Source organism: Microtus pennsylvanicus, chromosome 3 (genome assembly GCF_037038515.1).
Source record: "Microtus pennsylvanicus isolate mMicPen1 chromosome 3, mMicPen1.hap1, whole genome shotgun sequence".
Taxonomy (NCBI): domain Eukaryota; kingdom Metazoa; phylum Chordata; class Mammalia; order Rodentia; family Cricetidae; genus Microtus; species Microtus pennsylvanicus.
This window is the reverse complement of record NC_134581.1, coordinates 101,290,289-101,299,122: the sequence shown is the minus strand read 5'-3', so window position 1 is coordinate 101,299,122 and position 8,834 is coordinate 101,290,289.

Genomic DNA, 8,834 nt, shown 5'->3' with positions numbered 1-8,834 from the left:
GATTAATTTTAAATGTTTCATCATCTGTGGCTTAACATTGGGGTCACATCTTGAGAAATGTGACATTAGACAGTTTCATTGTTACGTGAAGACAATAATGTGTTTTTACGGAAGCCACATTATAGACAGTTTAGTTCAACCGCCTGCCATGGCCTCTTGGAACAAAAAAGAGACATAATAGGCACAAGATATAGGGAACTGTTGGAAACATAAAACAGCCTTTTGTGGTGAGTAAAACTGGATGAGTGAAAGTAAACTCTAAAATCACAAGACAGGAAATACATGAGCTAGTAACGGTCATTCACTATCATTGTCAAGTTCCTTGTACTGTAAAGACTTGCTTGTGCTACACTAATAAAATTGGCAGCATTCACTTGTTTTTATCGGCATCACCAGCAACACATGAACACTCACTGAGATTCAGTGCTATCAGTAGGGAAATGTTTAGTTCTATCATGACGTCATAGGCTTACTGTGGTGTTGCTGCCTGTCACTGACAGAATTGTCATTGTGTAGACTATATTTTAAAAATTAAATACAAGAGGACAGTATGAATACGAAGGTATTAAAGGACATCAAAACCGTAAGGCTGAACACAGAAATTTCCTAATTAGATGTCCTGTAAGGAACAGCAAAAGGGAAAGCAAAACAACAAAATTCTCCATGCTAATTATACATTAATGTTTATAGTTGAGCATCTTTTGGAGTAATGACTGACTGTTAGTAGTGCCAAAATAAACCTTTGCTGCCATCTTGTGGAATAAAACAATTCTTACATTTCTATGTAATTGAGTTTGGCAAGGTTTGCAATATATCTCTACTTATATTCTTCATTTTCTAAAGGGAAACTTCAAATTAACCGTTGAATATCAACAAGTAGTCTTTCTGTTGCATTCATGAAAAACTATCACTTTCTTATCTATATGCTTTTCTGACCTAATATTGTTACAGTAATTTTATTTCTTATCTAATTTCTTTATTGTATTTTGTTTTTATTTTGCTCCAAATATACTAAGAAAAATTTTCATGATGACTGTAAATTTACTTATTGAGTTGTTTTCATAATGTGTGCAAATATATCTATTTAAATATTATGTGCATGTATATATGTACATACACACACACTTAGGATTTTAATTGCTGTGAAGAGACACCACGACCACTGCAACTCTTACAAAGGAAAACATTAATTGGGTGGCTTACAGTTCAGAAGTTCAATCCAATATCATTATGGTGGGACAGTGCAGAAAGCAGGAAGACATGGTGCTGGCGAAGGAGCTGAGAGTTTTACATCTTGATATGCAAACAACAGGACGGGAACTGAGATACTGGGCATGACTTGAGCATATACAAGACCTTAAAGCCCACCTCCACAGTGACACACTTCCTTCAACAAGGCAATACCTACTCCAACAAAGCAACACCTCCTAATAGTGCCACTCCCTTGGGAGGCTATGTTCTTTCAAGCCACCACATATACATTTACACATATTTTGTGTGTGTGTGTGTAAGTGTATATGTGTGTATACATATATATATATATATACATATATATATATATTCACATGCTCAACATACATGTTAATCATTGCTGTAATAACATAATAATAAAAATATAAATCCCCGTTTTCCACAAGTTACATTTTAGTGAGACATATAAAGTACCCTTGAATGTTCTCATTGTCTCCTAAAATGTGTTTATGTCACATAGCAAATAGCAGAACACCTTCCTAGTTTAGAAGGAAGGAAAACAAAAGACACACCATTTCTTTCTTGAGAAAGTATAACTCGAAATACTTCAAAATTAGAGTAAGGAATAGAAAATGTAGAAACTTGAAGATTTAGTAATTTCCTGCATAGATGGGATTTCAGAAGAATTTAACACAAATAAAGGAGTAAAAATTTAAATTTTGGCAATCTCAACAAGACAATTTGTCTAACATTTATGTATATCATCAGAGCTAAATTTTGATAAAACACTGGGGACACTGAGTACCAGCCTTAGTACTCCCTCAGGGCTCAGAATTGGATGTCTATGACAGGAGATGATCTGAGGGTAAAAAAAAAAAATAACTCAAGAATGTTACCTCTGTATCTTCTTTTTTTGTGCAAGGGGAAAAAATGAAGTAAAGGAGTGCTGAGGAGCAGAAGAGTAAGGGGAAGAACAAGAAGAGTTAGCAAGGAGGAGAAAAATAAGAGTAAGGGCTGATCTCCAGGACATTTCTAGTCAAGGACAGTGATAATGTACATATCAAAATCACAAAAAGAGGCAGGTAGAACCTGTCAAAGCTGTACTTCAAAACACGTGACCTGACCCAGGAAAGAGCCAGTATTCAAGGGGAAGTACCTGACATTCTAAACCATCAAATAAAGTTATTAAACAACCCTGAATCCTGGATTCATCTGTTCTCCTTATCTAATGTCGTCTGTGATAATCAGTTTTGGGAATGCCCAGATCTGTTTGTAAGCAAAGGTGGGGCATGAGGCCTTCCTGCTCAGTGCCTGTCTTCTATAGAAATCTAATGTGGTATTTTTGTGGGATTGACTCTATGTAAATTTGACCATTAGAAAGAAGAGTGAATGTTATCACTCTAAGGCCTCCAGGTGGTGAGGGGTGGACGGTGGGCGGGGGATGAAGAAAGGTCATTCTGTTGCCTGTGCAGAGGTTACACACTGAGGTGTTCTGGGAGTGATTCCCAGTTTGAAGGAAAATGTCATGGCTTCACAAGGTTTCCACAGATATAACAGTGACTTTTCCAAAAGACAAGTGTTCCCGCAGCTCTGCAAAATGGGTGCCCCATAAGTTGTCCACTTGTGGGTCTGCCTTTAGAATCTGTCAGCTGTGCATTTACTGTATGGTCTTGTGGGCTCCAAAAATAAAAAACTGAAGTAGTTTTTAAAACCTAATATTTTAGGGCTGGAGAGATGGTTCAGTGGTTAAGAACACTGGTTGCTTTTCCAGAGGACTCGGGTTCAATTCCCAGCACCCATCTGGTGGCTCACAACTATCTGTAACTCCAGTTCCAGTGAACCTGACACCCTCGCACAGACAAAACATCAATACAAATGAAATAAAAAAAAATTAAAAAAATAAAAAGCTAATATTTTAGATAAAAAAAATGTAAGTTTTAGAAAATGCTGGCCATTATTGCATAAGGAAGTCATTCCTAATTGACAAGAGCTGTATGTAAAGTTGTCCCCATTTCTGTAGAACTTTTCATCCATAAAAATAAGCTATGATAAATTTTATTTTTGAAGCTTTGATTTTAAAAGAGATGTTTGGTAAAATACATATATTTAAACATTTTAATTTGTTTGAGTCTGGGTCCTCTCCAATAGCATAGCTAAAAACAAAAGTTTTAAGCAAATAATGCATTTTAAGAAATTACCAGTCAGAACCTAGAAACAACCTAAATGCTCCTCGACCAAAGAATGGGTAAAGAAGATATGGTACATTTATACAATGGAGCACTACACAGCAGAAAAAAATAATGACATCTTGAAATTTGCAGGCAAATGGATGATGTAATGATTGTTCTGTCTCTTTAAGAGACAAGCCACGCCCACTCCTCCCATGTCCTCTGAGGCAAGCTGATCTTCAGCTTCTAGCCTGAGTTCACTCTTCCCCACCCCTTGTCTACCTTCCCCCCAACTCTGCTCTTCTCCCCTTCTCCTGCTCTCCTATCCCTTGTATAACCACTAAATCAAGATCCAACCTCACTATGTATGGCATGCCTGTCTGTCTCTCACCCCCTGCCACGTGGCTCGCTGCCCAGGATCAGCCACCTTCAATGACCTGCGGCATGGTCTCATGTACAGTCCCTGCTCTAGGAACCCGCTGTCCCCTGTCTGCCGCTACTCAGGGATCTGCAGCAATTTTTAATTTTTCCATTACAGATGGATCTAGAAGACATCATATTGAGTGACATAACCCAGACCCAAAAAGACAAATATCATATGTACTTACTTGCTCATAAGTGACTTTTAGACATAAAACAAAAAAAAAAGAAGAAAGAAAGAAAGAAAGAAAGAAAGAAAGAAAGAAAGAAAGAAAGAAAGAGCGAGCTATGGATCTAATTCTACATGGGAAGTAGAAAAAGACAAGATCTCCTGAGTAAATAGGGAGTGTGGGAATCATGGGAGAGGGTAGAAGAAGAGAGGGGAGGAAAAGAGGGGAGCAGAGAAAAATATATAGCTCAATAAAAACAATTAAAAAAAGAAATTACCAAGAAGAGACATAGAACACTGGACTGAAAAAGAAAGGCAAAATGAATCTTATTATATCACTCTAATTGCTATGGTTTTTCTAGAGCTCAATCCTAAACCTTACAGAAGTCATTTTATGACTTATCAAACCTATGGACACCCACTTATGCCTACTGTTATCTTCAGGGCTGGAATATAGAGTGCTTACTCACTAGGCAGCAACCCTAGGTTGGTCAAGGGTTGCACCGTTTTATTTTAACTCTTGTACTTCCGGGTTTGTGATCATAGTGTTTCTCTACATGACTTAACTGACTAGTTAGTTTTTATTTTATTTTTTTCAGTAGTATTCTATTTATTCTTTCACAATTTCATCCATATATACAATATATCTTGACCACATCCAGCCCTGCAACCCACTCCTCTGTAGTCCCAAACACATCACCTAATCCTGCCACCAACACAATCCTTTCTCACTTTTGTGTCCTCTTATTTTATAACTCATTGTCTACTCCTTCAATGATATGGGACTATCCACTGGGACATGGAGCACCTATCAGGGGCCCGTCTTCAACAGTCACTAATCACCAGTGTCTCCTCAGCTAGGGGTGGGTCCTCATGGCCCCTTCATCACCCATACTGTACTGCTGACAGGAAGACAGTGTGAAATTCACTGTGCCAAAGCTGCTGGAAGCACTGATACAGATGCCCCATTTAGGGCTGGGAACTCAACAGTCACATATTCTCAGCACTTTTATGCATTGAGTCTCTACAAGGAGACATGACTTCCATTATGAAAAAGAAATTCCTCTGACCAAGCTTGGGAGCAACAGTCATGTACCGGTATAAGCATAGAAGACAGTTTGACAACATCTCTAAATAGCAAAACATGAGTAGCTGCTTCCCTGTTAGGATCTATGAGCCTATCCATAGGCTTTTGACAAGGTATCACAAGGTATGATTCTGATGTCTTTTGTGAAACTACTAAAGTTAATAATAACAGTATCTTCAATAAATAAAAAACATGAATGAGTTTTCTTGGTTTTTGTTTACTCGTTTTTCAAAGATAGCAGCTCATTATGGAGCCCAGCAGGCCTTGAATACTTGATCTTCCTGCTTCAATATCCTGAGTCCTGGGATTACATTTGTACATCACACCCAGTCATCAAGATTACTATAAAGAAGTATTTCCACAGTTTTGATATGACAGTTTAATAATGTGTTTTCATCAAAACTGCTGTATAAAAATTCAAATATGGATAATAGGAAAACCTGTAATCTACAAATATTCATGTACATGATCACCTGTGAGTGTCAATGGGCACAAGACAGAAAGGGAAAATACAACTTTTTATATGCTACTTCTAGTCATTTTGTTTAGATTCTAATTACTCCTATTCTTTAGAAAATGAATTTCAGTGTATTCTTGTTTTTAACATCTATTGTTTATTTGCTTGTTTATTTATTTGATAAGTTATATTGAAGGGGTCGGAATGTAACTCCAATTCAGACATGGAGCAACTCCATTTGTAGATAATGACCCTAAGCCTGAGTACAGGAAGGACTCCAGCCAAGTTTAGCTAACCAGTTACACAGTTTGAAAGCTGACCTTATAAGTCTGGGAGACGCAAAGGTGCAGGATAAGGCTGTCACTGACCATCTATAACTAAAAAGCCCATAATGGGTCAAACTGTTACTAGCCTCATCCAATCAACACATGTCCCATGTAACAGTTCCTCGACTGTCCAATTAGAACAAAGATTAGCTCACCATACTTACAATTCCCCAAATTCCCTTTAAAAGGGCATGGATGTCTTTGTCCTGGGTTGTCATTGCCTTGTTGTGTGGATGATTGACCCCTGCATGCTAGCTATTGCTGCAGAATAAAGGCTCTGTGTTTGCATACTATTTGAGTCTGGGGCCTTTCTTCAGAGAGTTTCAGACACTAATAGTACTATGTATTTCATCATGATCTTAAACTCACAATCCTCTGGTCTTATCCTGACTGATGGAATCACAGGCATGCCATACCCATCTTGTACTTTTTATTTTGTTTTCATAATCTTTTCATTGATAATTTAGGAATTTCACATCATGAACGCGAGCACACTTACTTCCCAGTCCTTCCAGATCTGCCCTCTCCACCAATGGACCCCTCCCCCACAAAAAGAAGGCAGAAAAAGATTTTTTAAAAAAATTTTCAATTTATGCTCCCCTTTTAAAACGACTCTTTGTTAGTTCAGTTGTAGGTGTTGTCCTCGCACACACGGAATCCTAAATTCAATCTCTAGCAGCACAGGAAACTGAGTAAAGGAGTAAATGGTAGTACCTACACTCCTTGCAAGTGGGAGGTAGAGACAAAAGGTCAGGAGTGCAAGGTCATTCTATGCTAAGTAGTGAGACTGAGCCAAGTGTGAACAATTGAGACCCCGTGTCCAAAAGGAAAAAAGTAAACAACAAAATCCCCCCCAATTTTATAAAACTTCACTGAGCCCAGTGTGAACAATTGAGACCCCGTGTCCAAAAGGAAAAAAGTAAACAACAAAATCCCCCCCAATTTTATAAAACTTCAAATGTTTGAGGTTTTGTAGCAATTCAAATTGTCACATATTTAAAGATGCTTAGCAATTTTGAATGATCTGTTAAGATACTAAGTTTCCATTCCTGGAAAAAAGGCTAGGGTGCCTCTTAAAATACCAAAGCAGACCTGGCCTTCAGGCTCTTCCAGAATCCCAGTCCCTACTTGTTATAAGAGAGGGCTGGCGTACCTTGTGCCCTCTATCCTGAACAATTCAGCCCAAAGGCTAGGCTGCCCTAGCCTCTTCCCTCCATAATCCAGACATTTTGGTTACCTGCCCCTTTGGACCTATGCCTTCCAGGTTGTGGCACCTGGTTCCTGGTTCCCTTCCCCTCACCATATGAACCAGCTCAATCTGGTCCTGTCCATTCTGAACTCTCCCAGATGGTCATTTTTTATCTTGTTTTTATATTTTTAAATTTATATTGTTATGCCCAGATCCACGAAGTCCCCCCAAAACCAGCAAGGAGACTGAGTCCCATATGTAAAAGCAAAGAGCCTTTATTTTATGCAAGTTTGCAAACTCGGTCTCTCCATGTGTCCAAAGTATTGGAATCAGAGAGCCCCGAGCTCAATTATTATAGTAGTAAAGGTTTGGGGTGAGAGATTTCTGAGGTTCAGGACCCCTGATTGGCTGACATTTGTCTAGGGGTGTCCTGTGGAGTGTGCTGGCAGGTGATCCTATCTACATCTGTTGGAATGTTAAGTATTTCCTTTGGATGGTCTGTTTTTGGGTGGTGCTCAGGTAATCTCAGTTTGTGGTCCACCCTGCAACCAGGCAATTGCTTCAGGGTAAACTACTGAGACTCAGGTCTCCATTAAGCTTATCATGGCTAGGCCCAACACTGGCAGATGATAGTGGTGGGAAGAACTTTCTTTGAGTGGTCTGTTTCTATTAAGCCTATCATGGCTGGCTCCTACAATATACTATAATCAATTATTTTCTTAATGTAAATTTGTATCAGTGAAAAACAACTAACATTAAATATTAAGCCTACTTAAACGATTTGTCTAACAACCCCATTACTGATGCTGTAACCCTATGATACGCAACACTGGAGCTGGCCAAAATAAAATCTTTAGAGCTTCTCATCCATTTCTTATTATTTATGATTAATTTCTATGATCTACTATAGCAGATATCTGTGGCTAAAATAAAATATGGTACCACCTTTTAGAAATCAATTGGCAATATATAGTTTTAAAAACTTAGAAGCATTTAAAAGGCTTATGCCCTTTACACAGTATTAATTACTTCCTAGCGGAATAGAAAAAAAACAACAAACAATAAGTTCCTTATTGATGGGCATAATTAAATTGGTGAGTGTAGGAGCCAGCCATAATAAGCTAAGTAGAAACAGACCACCCGCCGGGCGGTGGTGGCGCTTGCCTTTAATCCCAGCACTCGGGAGGCAGAGGCAGGCGGATCTCTGTGAGTTCGAGACCAGCCTGGTCTACGAGAGCTAGTTCCAGGACAGGCTCCAAAACCACAGAGAAACCCTGTCTCAAAAAAACCAAAAAAAAAAAAAAAAGAAAGAAAGAAAGAAAGAAAGAAAGAAAAGAAACAGACCACCCAAAGGAAGTTCTTTACTTCCAACCATTATCACCTTCCAGAGTAGGACTCAGACATTGATAAGTTTAATAGAGGCCTGAGTCTCAGTAGTTTACCCTGAAGCAAAACCTGGTTGCAAGAAGAACCACAAACTGAGATTACCCGAGCACCACCCAAGAACAGACCATCCAACGGAAATGCCTAACATTCCAGCAGACTCACCAGGACATCCCGTCAGCCAATCAGGGGACTTGAACCTCAGAAACCCCTCACCTCACCTTTCCTACTATAAAAACCCAACTTTAACTGAGCTCTCTCCGGATATTCCAATACAGAGAGACTGAGTTTGTAAACTTGCGTAAAATAAAGGCTCCTTGCTTTTACATATAGGACTTGGTCTCCTTGTTGGTTTTTGAGGGACTTCGGGGATTTGGGCATAAGAGTGAGATTATAGAACGTGTAAATGACAGAATTCAGCAAACATCCATCATTCCTGAGAAT